The sequence below is a fragment of the Capricornis sumatraensis genome, chromosome 6 (genome assembly GCF_032405125.1).
Source record: "Capricornis sumatraensis isolate serow.1 chromosome 6, serow.2, whole genome shotgun sequence".
Lineage (NCBI taxonomy): Eukaryota > Metazoa > Chordata > Mammalia > Artiodactyla > Bovidae > Capricornis > Capricornis sumatraensis.
In genome coordinates this window covers 46,807,505-46,823,490 of record NC_091074.1, presented here as the reverse complement: position 1 = coordinate 46,823,490, position 15,986 = coordinate 46,807,505, and the positions used below count along the sequence as shown (strand labels likewise).

Genomic DNA, 15,986 nt, shown 5'->3' with positions numbered 1-15,986 from the left:
CTACCTAGCAGAAGAAATGAAGGAGACTTTGACCATGGTCAGGCCCTGGACACTGGGTTTAAGATTCTCCATCAAAAAAGGGGAACTAAGACTACCCTGGGTTTAGGATCTAGATGTGGTAGGGCAGGAGATACAGGGGAAGGTCAGGACATCTATCTAATGTTACAATTGAAATATTGGAGTCCCTTATCAGATCCTGGGGCTGCATCAGAGGAAAGCGCTAGATAAGATCATCTCTCTTCTGCTACCCACTTTCTTCCTGGTGATTCCTTCCAAGGAGTAGCCTTTAACTTGGAGTAACTGGGTGGCTGCTTGAGGGTTAAACCATGTAGAGGTCATTCTTTCTAAGGGTTGGTAGAATAACCGGTCCATCTGCAAATTCTTTCTTTAGGGAAGAAGCACCATGGTTCTCAGAAAACTTCGATTTAATAGCACTGGTAGAAATGGGGCAGGAACAGAACCACTGACAGTTATCTTCTTCTTATCTTCTGCGGCCAACGTATCATCTCTTTTCCAACTCTGCCTGACTTCAACACTTCCTCCTGGATTCCTCAATTTCAGGCAGGCCCCACCATCCACCTTGTTACCCAAATTGCACACCTGGATGTCCACTTGATACTGCCCTTTTCTGGTCAAATATTTTCTTATGCACATATGAACACTGCAATAAATAGAGAATCTAACCCATGTCTAAATATTGTCAAGTGGTTGAAGGAATTACTGAATAAGTAGACTCAGAGTTATCAAAGATTTTTCTATATGCAGATGGCCAATAGGCACATGAAAAGATGCTCATCATTGCTAATTATTAGAGAAATACAAATAAAAACTACAGTGAAGTACCATTTCACATCAGTCAGAATGGCCATCATTTAAAAAGTCTAATAAATGCTTGAGGGGAATGTGGAGAAAAAGGAACCCTCATGCTGTTGGTAGGAATGTGAGTTGGTGTATCCATGATGGAAAACAGTGTGGAGGTTCCTCAAAAAAACTAAAAACAGAGTTTCCATATGATTCAGCAATCCCATTTTTGGGCATATATCCAGACAAAACTATAATTTGTTTTTTGTTATTTTTGTTGTTGTTGTTGTTGTTTTTAATTTTTATTTTTACTTTATTTTACTTTACAATACTTTATTGGTTTTGCCATACATTGACATGAATCCACCACACTTGTACATGCGTTCCCAAACATGAACGCCCCTCCCACCTCCCTCCCCATGACCCACAGAGAAAACTATAATTTGAAAAGATATATGCACTCCTATGTTCATAGCTGCACTATTTACAGCAGCAAAGATATGGAAACAGCCTAAATATTCATTAACAGATGAATGGATAAAAAAGATATGGTGTGTGTGTGTAAATATATACACGACTATTACTCAGCCATAAAAAGAATGAAATAATCCCATTTGCAGCAACGTGAGATTATCATACTAAGTGAAGGAAGTCAGAAAGGGAAAGAGAAATACCATATGATATCAGTTATATCGGGAATATAAAATACAACACAAATGAACATATTTATGAAATAGAAACAGACTCACACAGAGAACAGACTTGTGGCTGTCAAGGGGGAGGGAGGTTGGGGGAGGGAAAGATTAAGAGATTGAGATTAGCAGACACAAATTATTATATATAGGGTGGATAAACAAGATCCTACCATACAGTGCAGGGAACTATACTTAATATCCCGTGATAAACTAATTGAAAATAATGTGAAAAAAAATATACATATATGTGTATAACTATCAATTTGTTGTACAGCAGAAACTAATGCAAATCTGTAAATCAACTATACTTCAATAACATTAAAAACATTTTTAAAAGATTCTGTGTGCAGAATGTGGAAAACTGGAGCTATTTCTGAACATATTTATTACTACACTTCTGTGTATATTGTTTCAATTAAAATAATTCTGATCAAACATGATTTACTTCAGATTGCTTGTGCCTGGCATACAAGAAGAGTTTAATTGAACTGATAGAGTTTTCACATGAGGTCCATAACCACTAGCAAATTTTTAGTTATTTCTTACAGAAGACAATGATTCAAACAGGCAGAATGCTCTTTTGCTGTGTTCAAAGCCTTAAAATTAAAAAAATATTCTAATCTTGTTTCTTTAACAAATAGATAGCAAGGGAAAAAAGTAGAAGGTGAACTGCAGAAAACCAGAGAGACTTAAGAGACATATGAGAAATGTTTGGATCCTCATGTAAATAAGCAAAAGGTTAAAAAAGTCTGAGACAAACAAGGGGATCTGCACTATAAACTATAACATTAATATTATAACTTAATAATATTAAAGAATTAATGTCATTTTTTAGATGTGCATTGTGTTTTCATGTTTTAAAAAAGAGTCAGAGAAAGACAAATACAGAATGAGATCACTTATATGTGGACCCTAAAAAATTTGAACTTGTAGAAACAGTAGAATGGTGGTTGCCAGGGGCTGAGGAGTGGGAGTGAGGGGAATGTGGAGATATTGGACAAAGGGTATAAACTTCCAGTTACAAGATGAGTAAGTTCTGGGGATCCAAGGTATAGCATAGTGACTATAGTTAACAGTGCTTTGTTATATACTTAAAATTGCCAGGAGAGTGGACCTTAATGGCTCTCACCACCACCACCTCAAAAAAAAAAAAAAAAAAGGTAATTATGTGAGGTGATGGATGTGTTAACTAAGCTTATTTTGGTAGTCTTTTCACAATATGTATGTGTCAAATAATCATATTGTACATTTTAAACTTACACACTATTATATTATATAGGGCTCATCCTAAAAATGTTGCTGGACTGAGCATAGTGAGAAATGAGAGGAGAGAAGATAAAATCGAGTTCCAGAGTCAGGCTTTGGATACAGCTTCTGTGATAGCCAGCAGTCCTTTTATTTCAGATCTCCTATTGTTGGTGACAGTACTTTGCACAACTTCATCACCTCTGTGGAATCCATTCTACTCTTGCCCATTACGATTGTTTGCTTATTCTATGCACCTACGCAGAGCATTTCTCACTGAGGCTGTCCCCATTCATGGCCACATTCCAGTTTTCCTAGTACAGAAAGTTTATTCACTGGTGATTAAAACCTGATTCACTAGTGAGTCTCATACCAAAGTAGGTCATATTTTACAAAAGGTCTGCCAATTTCCTTATTTCCAAGAACTGGATAGTTCATTTTTTCTTGACCAGGTTTAGAACAGCTTATCATGTATGCGAGAGTCCTTTTTTGGGGAATTTCTATTTTAGTAGGTGCTAAGCTACCTGGTAGAATTCATGGTTTCTTTCTTTTAGACGTATCCCTGGAATGTGCCACTCAGGGCTCAAAATTCTTTGCTAAAAAATGGCTGGAGAGGAATTCTATAGATATGAATCTCAAAGGCTTAACTATCTTAATATTTATTAGTGCTTTATGTTAATACATACCTGTAAATTTTCTCGATTTTAATTTTAATATATATTCATCAGCTGCAAACTTGGCTGTAGTAAGCACCTGATGAGGTCAACAAAGTGAGGACTCATTACTGTCAGTTGTGGTTGTTGCTGCTTTTTTTTTTTTTTAACTTTATTTTTTAAAAGTTTTAGATTTACAGAAAAATGTTACTGCTATTTTACACAGGTTAGCTACATAGAATCCTTGTGTACAGGAGACCCTGGTTATCCTCTTAGAATCAACCACTCAGTCCTGCCCCTTTCACCATTTCCTAACCTATAACACTGGCTAAATCACTTTGGATTTTTTGACTAGAAAATTGCACTAAGCAGGGGTCCAGTACCCCAAAACCAGACTTAGGGAGGAGGGAGTGGAGGGAAGCCAAGATACTAGACGTGGCTCATTGGATATAACCTGACCATCATTACCAGAAAGTTCTTGAGGCCAGCCAAAGGGGCCAGTTACTGTGTAACAAAAAGATGCGTAAAACTAGAAATCACAAAATTCCTAGAAGAAAAACATAGACAGAATACTGTATAACATAAATTGTAGCAATACTCTTTTGGATCTGTCTAGTAAAGCAAAGGACATAAAAGCAAAAATAACACATGGGACCTAATTAAGTTTAAAAATTTTTGTACAGCAAAGGAAACCATTGACAAAATAAAAAGACAACCTACTGAATGGAAGAAAATATACACAAGTGAGGTGACCAATAAAAGTTAAATCCAAAATACATAAACAGCTCATACAACTCAATATCAAAAACAAAAACAATCTGATTTTTTAAATGGGCAGAAGACCTGAATAGACATTTTTCCAAAGAAGATATATAGATGGTCAACAGGCAAGTGAAAAGATGCTAACCACTATTAATCATCAGAGGAATGCAAATTAAAACTACAAAGAGATAATCACATCACACCTGTCAGAATGATTATCTTCAAAAAGAACACAAGTAATAAATGTTGGTGAGAATGTGAAGAAAAGGGAATCCTCATATACTGTTGGTGGAAACATAAATTAGTGCAACCACTGTGAAAAATGCTATAGAGGTTTCTCAAAAAGCTAAAAATAGAACTACCACATGAGCCAGCAATTGTACTCCTGGGTATATATCCAAAAGAAAAAAAGAAAACATTAATCTGAAAAGACACATGCACCCCAATGTTCATAGCACATTATCTACAACTGCCAAGATATGGAAGCAACCTAAACTTGCACCGATGGAAGAATGGATAAAGGTGCAGTATACACACACACAACAGAATATTACTTACCCAAAAAAAAGAATGACATTTTGCCATTTGCAACAACATGAATGGAGTGGACTTGGAGGATATTGTGCTAAGTGAAATAAGACAGAGAAAGACAAACACTGTTTGATATTACGTGTGGAATCTAAGAAATAAAACAAACTAATGAACATAACAAAAAAGAAACAAGGAGGAATCAAGATGTAATAGAAGGATGTGGAACTCACCTCCCCCCACAAATATATCAAAAATTCATCTACATGTGGAAAAATTTCCACAGAATACCTTACTGAACGCTGGCAAAAGATACCAGATGCCCAGAAGTGCGAGAAAGATCTTCATTTAATGGTAGGGTGAAAGAAAAAAGAAGGGAATTAGGACCAGACTTGCACACTGGGAAGGGAGCTGTGAAAGAGGAAAGATTCCCACACTCTGGGAAGACCTTACACCAGTGGGAAGATCAGCCAGGACAGAAAGGGAGCTTCAGAGGCTCAGAGAGTGCAACAGCCGGCTGTCAGCAGGCAGTACAGAGAGAGTGGCAGAGAGAATCCATGCTACCTTGCTGCAATCCCCAGCCCAAGATGTGTGCCTGCTAGTATGTATGTGGGCAGGGTGCTGAAATGGCAGTTTCAGAAGACAGACCCAGGGAGATGACTGGGGTTGGTGGCTGGAAGACAGCCAGAAGTGGGTGTACTATGGGCCAAAAATGAGGGAGGAGGAGGTATACACAGAAGCAGCTCAGGTCTGCCTTTGAAACAAAGTATCATTGCTAAACTATGTGCAAAGGGAGGGGTAGGGCCTGCCGCAGCAGCCTCTTTCTTAGCTCTGTCTCTATGAGCTCTGAAGTGGAACGTTGGCTAGGGTGGGTCCGGCCTTAGCTGTGGACTTTGTGGGTGTGTGCATGCCCCCTTTTCAATGGAATAACAATAGGCACAACAAGGAACAGAAATCGTATGGACCTAACAGAAGCAAAAGATATTAAGAAGTGGCAAAATACACAGAAGAACTGTACAAAAAAGCTCCTGATGACCTGGATAACCAGATGGTGTGATCACTCACCTAGAGCCAGAAATCCTGAAGTGTGAAGTCAAGAGGGCCTTAGGAAGCATTACTACAAGCAAAACTAGTGAAAGTGAAGGCATTCCAGATGAGCTATTTCAAATCCCAAAAGATGCTGCTGCTAGGAACAGCAGATAGAAAGTCAAATTAAAAAAAAAAAAGCAATACACAAGACCAATGGAATAATATAAAGTTTGCCAATCTATGCGTAATAGATATCTCAGAAGGAGAATAAAGAGTTCAGTTTAGTTCAGTTGCTCAGTCATGTCTGACTCTTTGCGACTCCATGAATTGCAGCACGCAGGGCCTCCCTGTCCATCATCAACTCCCGGAGTTCACTCAAACTCACGTGCATAGAGTCGGTGATGCCATCCAGCCATCTCATCCTCTGTCGTCCCCTTCTCCTCCTGCCCCCAATCCCTCCCAGCATGAGGGTCTTTTCCAATGGTCAACTCTCCACATGATGTGGCCAAAGAATGGGAGTTTCAGCTTTAGCATCAGTCCTTGCAATGAACACCCAGGACTGGTCTCCTTTAGGATGGACTGGTTGGACCTCCTAGCACTCCAAGGGACTCTCAATAGTCTTTTCCAACACCATAGTTCAAAAACATCAATTCTTCAGTTGCTCAGCTTTCTTCACAGTCCAACTCTCACATCCATACATGACTACTGGAAAAACCATTGCCTTGACTAGACGGACCTTTGTTTGTAAAGTAATGTCTCTGCTTTTGAATATGCTATCTAGGTTGGTCATAACTTTCCTTCCAAAGAGTAAACGTCTTTTAATTTCATGGCTGCACTCACTATTTGCAGTGATTTTGGAGCCCCCAAAAGTAAAGTCTGACACCGTTTCCACTGTTTCCCCATCTATTTCCCATGAAGTGATGGAACCAGATGCCATGATCTTCGTTTTCTGAATGTTGAGCTTTAAGCCAACTTTTTTGCTCTCCTCTTTCACTTTCATCAAGAGGCTTTTTAGCTCCTCTTCACTTTCTGCCATAAGGGTGTCATCTACATATCTGAGGTTATTGATATTTCTCCCAGCAATCTGGATTGCAGCCTGTGCTTCTTCCAGCCCAGCGTTTCTCATGATTTACTCTCTATATAAGTTAAATAAGCAGGGTGACAATATACAGCCTTGACATACTCCCTTTCCTATTTGGAACCAGTCTGTTGTTCTATGTCCAGTTCGAACTGTTGCTTCCTGACCTGCACACAGGTTTCTCAAGAGGCAGATCAGGTGGTCTGGTATTCCCATCTCTTTCACAGTTTATTGTGACCCACATAGTCAAAGGCTTTGGCATAGTCAATAAAGCAGAAATAGATGTTTTTCTGGAACTCTCTTGCTTTTTCCATGATCCAGGGGATGTTGGCAATTTGATCTCTGGTTCCTCTGCCTTTTCTAAACCCAGCTTGAACATCAGGAAGTTCACAGTTCACGTATTGCTGAAGCCTGGCTTGGAGAATTTTGAGCATCACTTTACTAGCATGTGAGATGAGTGCAATTGTGTGGTAGTTTGAGCATTCTTTGGCATTGCCTTTCTTTGGGATTGGAATGAAAACTGACCTTTTCCATTTCTGTGGCTACTGCTGAGTTTTCCAAATTTGCTGGCATATTGAGTGCAGCACTTTCACAGCATCGTCTTTCAGGATTTGAAATAGCTCAACTGGAATTCCATCACCTCCACTAGCTTTGTTCGTAGTGATGCTTTCTAAAAGGCCCAGTTGACTTCACATTCTAGATGTCAAGGAGATTAAAAATGTATTTATGCTGAAAAATTCCCATACTTAAAGAAGAAAACAGATATCCAGTTACAAGAAGCAGAGGGGTCCCAAGTAAGTTAAACTGAAACAGAACTACACCAAGACATATAATAATTAAAATGACAAAATTTAAAGATAAAGAGAGAATTCTAAGGGCAGCAAGATAAAAACAGAGGTAATTACAATGGAACCTCCATAAGGCTATTTGCTGGTTTCTCTACAGAAAGATTGCAGGCCAGAAGGGAGTGATAAGATATATTCAAAGTTCGGAAAGGGAAAAATATGCAACCTAGGATACTCTACCCAGCAAGATTACCATTTAGAATAGAAGAAGAGACAAAGAATTTCTCAGAAATTAAAAACTAAAAGAATACAATAATACTAAACCTATCCTTAAAAAATATTGAAAAGCCTTCTGTAAATTAAAAAGAAGCAAGAATCTAGGAAAGAGAAAATTCCCAAAGTAAATCACTTATATAAACCAGTATAAAAATCTTTTTAATAAAAAATATTTTATGAAAGCAATGATAACCACAATAAACAGCAAAAGGGTAAATATGAATGTGTAAAAGAGAACATCATAAAATGCAGGTGAAGGGAGTAAGAAAATGCAGATTCCACACTGCCCCTGCCATGCCCTGAATGTGTTTGAGCCTATATAACTACCAGTTAAAAGCAAATAGATATCGGAGGAGCCTAACATACATGAAAAATGGAGTAACTGTGAATCAAAAATGCACAATAGATTCACAAAAACTGAAAGAAGAGAACAGAAGCATAATACAAAATAAAATTATAAAACCACAAGAGAAAAAAGAAAAAGAAAGGGACAAAAAAGAAATACAAAATTAATGGACAAACAAGGTTTAAGATGGCAACAAATACATATCTCTCAGTAACTACCTTAAATGCCAATGATCTAACTGCTCTAATCAAATGACATAGAGTGGCAGATTGGATAAAAGAACAAGAGCCCATAATATGCTGCTTACAAGACATCCACTTAAGGGTGAAGGATCCACATAGATTGAAAGTGAGGGGATAGAAAAAATACATTTCATGCAAATGGAAAAGATAACAAACCAGGGGTCACAATAGTCACATCAGACAAAACGGACTTTAAAACAAAGGCTATAAAGAAAGATACAGAAGTACACTATATTTATGATGACAAAAGGATCAACACAAGTAGAGGATATCGCTAACATGTATACACCCAACATCAGTTCAGTTCAGTTCAGTCGCTCAGTTAGTTCAGTTCAGTCGCTCAGTTGTGTCCGACTCTTTGAGACCCCATGAATCACAGCACGCCAGGCCTCCCTGTCCATCACCAACTCCCGGAGTTCACTCAGACTCACATCCATTGAGTCCGTGATGCCATCCAGCCATCTCATCCTCTGTCGTCCCCTTCTCCTCCTGCCCCCAATCCCTCCCAGCATCAGGGTCATTTCCAATGAGTCAACTCTTCACATGAGGTGGCCAAAGTACTGGAGTTTCAGCTTTAGCATCATTCCTTCCAAAGAAATCCCAGGGTTGATCTCCTTCAGAATGGACTGGTTGCATCTCCTTGCAGTCCAAGGGACTCTCAAGAGTCTTCTTCAACAACACAGTTCAAAAGCATCAATTCTTCGGCGCTCAGCCTTCTTTACAGTCCAACTCTCACATCCATACATGACCACAGGAAAAACCATAACCTTGACTAGATGGACCTTTGTTGGCAAAGTAACATCTCTGCTTTTGAATATGCTATCTAGGTTGGTCATAACTTTCCTTCCAAGGGGTAAGCATCTTTTAATTTCATGGCTGCAATTACCATCTGCAGTGATTTTGGAGCCCAAAAAATAAAGTCTGACACTGTTTCCACTGTTTCCCCATCTATTTCCCATGAAGTGATGGAACCAGATGCCATGATCTTCGTTTTCTGAATGTTGGCTTTAAGCCAACTTTTTCACTCTCCTCTTTCACTTTCATCAAGAGTTTTTAGTTCCTCTTCACTTTCTGCCATAAGGGTGGTGTCATCTGCATATCTGAGGTTATTGATATTTCTCCCAGCAATCTTGATTTCAGCCTGTGCTTCTTCCAGTCCAGCGGTTCTCATGATGTACTCTGCATATAAGTTAAATAAGCAGGGCGACAATATACAGCCTTGACGTACTCCTTTTCCTATTTGGAACTAGTCTGTTGTTCCATGTCCAGTTCTAACTGTTGCTTCCTGACCTACATACAGATCTCTCAAGAGGCAGGTCATGTGATCTGGTATTCCCATCTCTTCCAGAATTTTCCACAGTTTGTTGTGATCCACACAGTCAAAGGCTTTGGCATACTCAATAAAGCAGAAATAGATATTTTTCTGGAACTCTGTTGCTTTTTCAATGATCCAGCAGATGTTGGCAATTTGATTTCTTGTTCCTCTGCCTTTTCTAAAACCAGCTTGAATATCTGGAAGTAGGAGTATCCAAATACATAAACAAATAAAACAGCCAAAAAGGGAGAAACTGACAGGAATACAATAATGGTAAGAGACTTTAACACCCTAATCCCAGTCTCTTCAAAAAGTGGTTTTGGAAAAGTTGGACACCCACAGGCAAATCAATGAAGTTGGAACACACCCTCACACCGTACATAAAAATAAACTCAAAATGACTTAAAGCCTTAAATATAAGACAAGACACCATAAAATGGGAACCCTCTTACCCTCTTGTTATGAATGAAAATTGGTGTAGCCACTATGGAAAGTAGTATGGAGGCTCCTCAAAAAACTAAAAATACAGCCGTCATACGATCCAGGATTTCCATTCCTGGACATACACTCAGACAAAACTATAATGCAAAAAGTTGCATGCACCCCTCTGTTCATAGCAGCACTTTTTTTTTTTTTTACAATAACCAAGACATGGAAACAACCTAAACGTCTATCAACAGATGAAGGGATAAAGAAGATGTAGTGTATCTACATATACAATTGTATGTATTTATTTCTGTGTGTATATATATATATAATGGAATATTACTCAGCCATAAAAAGAACAAAATAGCGACATTTGCAGCAACATGGATGGACCCAGAAATTATCATTAAGTGAAGTAAATAAGTAAGATTACTTAAGTGAAGTAAGTCAGAAAAAGAAAGATATCATAAAATATTACTTGTAATGGAGTCTAAAATATGACACAAATGAACATATCTATGAACATATCTAGAAACAGACTCATAGATAATAGAGAACAGACCTGTGGTTGCCAAGGGTGAGGGTGACAGGGCAAGAAGTACTGGGAGTCTGGATTAGTAGATACAAACTGTTATATATAATATGGATAAACAACCAACTACTACTGTATAGCACAAGGAAGTATATTCAATATCTTGTGATAAGCTAATGGAAAATAATATGAAAAATAATATATACACACACATATATACAATCAAATAACTTTGTTGAATAGCAGAAATGAACAACAATGTAAATCAAACTGCAAAAAAAATTTTTTTAAAGAGAAACAGACTCACAGTTACAGAGAACAAACTAATCATTACCACTGGAGAGAGGAAAGTGGGCGAGGGCAAGGTAGAGGTAGGGGATTAAGAGATACAAACTATTATGTACAAATAAATTAGCTACAACATATTCTTGGCTGGAAAATTCCATGGACAGAAGAGCCTGGTGGGCTTACAGTCCATAGGGCTGCAAAGAGTCAGACAGGACTGAATGACTGAGCACAGAACACAAGGAATATAGCCGGTTGTATACAGTGTGGTACAGTATAAGGGAGTGAATGCAAAGCCAGCAGCCTAGGTTGTCAGACTAACCTATCATGGAATAGCAGAAAGAAAGAGAACTGCAGGAAAGGGCCACCGTAGAGCAAAGAGCACTGGCATGAGACTCCAGCCTCATGTGCTTCAGAGATGCCAGGTCCCAACCATCACAAACCCTTCACACATGGTTTGAGGACTCTGAAGTGGTTGAGGGTTCTGATGTTCCACAGAGAGACTACCTTGGACACTGTGCCTATACCCCTTTTATCCCAACATCTCCCAAAAAATTACCTGCCAGGGTCATTATCTAGAACACCTAGCTGAACATTGGACCCATCTAGGTGCTTCTGAACTTTATCAATGTCCAGACACCAATGCATTGTGAATGACTTCTCTCAAATATCAAGCTTTCTTTCTTTCTTTCTTTTTTTTTTTTTACTTACATTCCCAGAGTGGAACCAGAGAGAAGGGAAAAATAGACCCCAGAGGCTGCAGTAAAGCTGCTAGCTAGATGGACTCTTTCCTGGCTTGGAATTTAATTTCTTCTGTCTCAGGGCACCCAGATCTCTGCTGCACCCTAATCCACCTGCAGAGAACAACTGCATCAGTGCAGTCTCTAACTCTGTAACAAGGCTCTGTCAGATGGGTCCTAGCAGGAAAACCGTGGCACTAAAAACAGGGAATCCAAGGAGGGTTAACAAAAGAACCAGTTTTAAAAGGCTGGGCAGTGTGAAGGGGAACCAAGCACAGTGCTGTTTTTTGTGCTGGAAGGGTCATGAAGGAGGAGAAGGGCTGGGCCCAGAAAGTGTAGCTCTAGGAAGGGATTGTCAGGTGGCAGCTGAGGGTTCAGTACAGGGAATCCACCAATGCACAGAAACTTGGTTAAGGAGGGAGCCCAGGATCGAAAATCCCTGATGTCACTCTCTTCCTGTATGTCCCAAGAGCGACTGATCCTTTAACTAGGGGCCCTGGATTTGAAGACAGATATGTGGAACAGATTTTTAGTGCCCCATATCCACAGTTGAGTCACAGAGGTGTTATCAACTCTCAGTCCTTGTGTCACATGACAGAGAAACAGGTATTTGTTTGAAACTAATCTGGGCAAAGTTACCAAGGGGAGCAACCCATAATGTCAGCCTCTATAATCATCAGAAGGGTTGTGGAGAGTGGAGACTGGACCTCGAGAGGCACACCAAAGGCATCCAGCTCAAAGGCCTGAGATCCCCATCTCTAGGCATCTTCCTGGGGCAGACATCTCTGCCAGAGGACCAGGGGTCTAGTCGGGGCAGAACTGGCAGTATGGTCCCTGGGTATCTTCTCAGATTGACAGCCCCTCCTAGATGCAGTTCCTAATGTCTCATTCTTCTTTGTATCCTCTGTGCCCAATACCTGCTCATGGAGACATAGTAGAGACATAATAAACACATAGGTGCTGAGTGCATATAAAGCCACTTATTTCTGCTGCACGAATTTCAGAGAATCATATTACTCAAGACCAACTGGATAATCTCTTAATAATTAATCTGAAAGGTTTTCTCCCCTATTGTCATAATGTCTGTTGAGCAGAGTATGGTGTGAGTAAAACAATGTGCTTGCCCAAGTAGTAAATGCTTCATCATAAGTCTGTAGCTCTTAGTTCCCACTCTTCTTCAATTACATACAAACCAGGATTATTGAAAGGTTGATCTTCTACTGAAGTTAAACAATAGAACCCAAAATACTGAGGCCAGTCAGGATAGAAAGGCTGAAAGTTTAACCCAAAATGTTGACTCAGCTATAACTAATTCTCCCCTCCAGTTTTCTCTTGACTTAAAAGCTCTTATTGGGTAATCTGATTCTTCATAGATGCAGAAAGATGAATTTGCGAGAGTGGCAAAATAAAGAGACTCACAAGTGTGTCCTCCTCAAGAGACATTTTAGTAAATAAGATTTATGGTTGGAATCTCCTACAGTCATTGTGACTGGGCATTTCTAGCCAACATCAAAGTACTTTATACTTCAAAAAAGTTTCTATAGTCTCAGTTTTATCTGAGTGGCTTCCCCAAGGAATTTTAACCATAACCCCTTCAAATCTGAACTTGCATTCAAAATACAAATATTTATTTCAATTAGTACTTTTGGAGGGCATAAGTGAATGAGTAGATGATTTTCTGAATTCTTTTAATAAGACTTTTTGCTTCCATGCCCTGTTGCTTACTTTGAGCCATGCACCATATTAAACACCTTACATGTACTATCTCGCTTAGTCCCATAATACCTATAAAAGGTAGATACTATTTTGTCAGGGAATGTTTAACGGGAGGATTCCTACATGCTGTTTCTCATAAATCCTCTGTTCCTTATCAGCCTCTGTTGGAGGTGAGTAGAACTGCACGCAGCTCTCAGGACTGAGGTCATTGTATGAGACAGGCTTGGGTCTCCTTTAGTAAACATTCTCTTTATAACAAGACTGCTTAGTCTTGCCCCCCTTTTTCTTGAGATATGGATTGCCTCCTGACCTTGTGACCATTATTATCTCTTGTTCCCTTGGTAACGGTTACTATACGTTTGGTTTTCTGATCTTTATCATTGTCGAAAGAAATTTCTTATACAACAGCCTATATATACACACATAAAAATCATTAAAGCACCTTTGCTCCATCAGAGCTTGGGTCCCCATGTCTTTCTTTCTTTCTCTCTCTCTGGCTGTCTCTTTCACTTTCTTATCGTGGACTCTGGACCGCCAGGTCCCGGTCCATTAAAGGACCCCAGCACTATTTATCTTCATGTTACTGATTTATAACTAATGTTCAGAGATGTTAAGCAACTGACCCAAGTCAACCTTCATAAGATCCAGAATTTAATCATTTGTTACCACTTCCATTGCTCTTACCTGGTCTACATCACCCTCACCTCTTAATGGGATTATGGCTATAGCCTCTTTTCAAGTCTCCCTGTTTTGACCCTAGACACCCTACAGTCTATTCAGATTAAGCCACTCTTCTGTTAAATGCCTGTGGTGGCTCCCCATTTGTCTCTGAATAAAAAGTCAAGTCCTTTCTTTGAGCCTTAAGGTCCTATCTAACATGCCACAGTCACCTCTTTAAACAAACCCACAGCATGTCCCTTTACTCTCTTCCTTCCTCAAAGGAATTCTTGCTATTTCTCAAGGCCAAATGTGTCACCCTAGCCTTGTGACCTTTGTCTCTGCTGTTTCCTCACACTGGAACAGTTTTCCCCCAGATACCTGTATGATTACTTCTTAATATTCTTGATGAATTTGCTTAAATGACACCTTCTCAATGAAGCCTACCCTCCCTCACCTTCCTATGTTAAATTGAAACCCGTCTGCTTTATCCCTTTGCATTCCTTTCTTTGAGAGCCCAAACCCTCCAGATCAGTCTGAATTTGAGATGCCTTTTTTGCTTACTCCAGGTTGTTGTGCAAATGCAATTGTTCTATATGTCCTAGGTCAAAAGGTTTGACAAGCTCTGCTTTAAGCAATCATGCAGATAATTTAACTTCTCAAGTTTCTTACTATTAAGCAAGACAAATACACAAGAGAGAAATTACAAATGAAAAAGATTTAAAAAAAATCTTAGATAGATATTCTTAGATATGATACAGAATGAATATTCAATTACATACAGTGAAAAAATAAAGCTATAATAATTAAAACAATGTGATACTGTTACAAAAATAACAACGATCAAACTTTTTCTTTGAAAGAGTCTTTGAAAAACAAATTTAAAGTTTTCCTTACTTTAAGTACAGTAACCATGCCACATTAGAATTCCAGGACTTACTCATTTCATAACTGAAAGTTCGTACCCTTGAGCAACACCTCTCCACTTCCCCCGTCCTCTCTCCTGATAACTACCACTCAACTCTCTGTTTCTGCAAGCTCAATTTTTTTTTCATATTTCACATATAAGCAAGATCATGCAATGTTTTTATTTCCATGTCTGGTTTATTACACTTAGCATAATTCCTCTAGGTTCATCTATATTGCCATAAATGATAGGATCTCTTCTTTTTAATGGCTGAATAATGTTTCTCTCTGTGTTTGTGCAAGTTCTTGTGCCTGATGCACAGTGAGGTTAAACAAAATGAAACGTCAGTTTGGAGCAGAGAAAAGTTTATTGCAAGGCCATGAAAGGAGATGGGTGGCTTGTGCCACCCCAAACCTCGAATTCTCTGTGTTTGTGTATGTTTGTATTTACATGTGAATACACATCCATATTTTCTACACCCATTCATCCACTGTCAATTAGGTTATTCCATGTCTTTTCTACTGTGAATAATGTTGCAACAAACATGAGAGTACAAATGCCTTTTCAAGACAATTTCATTTTCTTTGAATATATACCCAGCGAACAATATATATTGGGACTGCTGAATCATATTGTAGTTCTATTTTTAATTTTTTGAGAAGTTGCTGTACTGTTTCCCATAATGGCTGAACTATTTCACAAGCCCACCAACATTGTACAAAGGATTTCCTTTTGTCCACATCCTTACCAGCATTTGTTATTTTTTAATTTTTAAATAATAGTCATCCTAACAGGTGTGAGGTGATATCTTACTATAGTTTTGATTTGTATTTTCATGTATATTTTTTGGCACCTTTTTCATATATCTGTTGATCACTTGTGCACCTCCTTCAGAAAAATGTCTATTTGCGTCATTTACCCATTTTTTAAAAGTGGGTGCTGATTGTTTGGCTTACTTGTTTTTTCTT

The 15,986-nt window shown here is 38.8% G+C and overlaps 1 pseudogene; it reads right to left on the bottom strand.

Moving 5' to 3' along the window:
- Nucleotides 1-387: 387 nt before the first annotated feature.
- LOC138080706 (craniofacial development protein 2 pseudogene) overlaps nt 388-15,986 on the bottom strand; it is a 31,940-nt pseudogene continuing 16,341 nt past the window's right edge.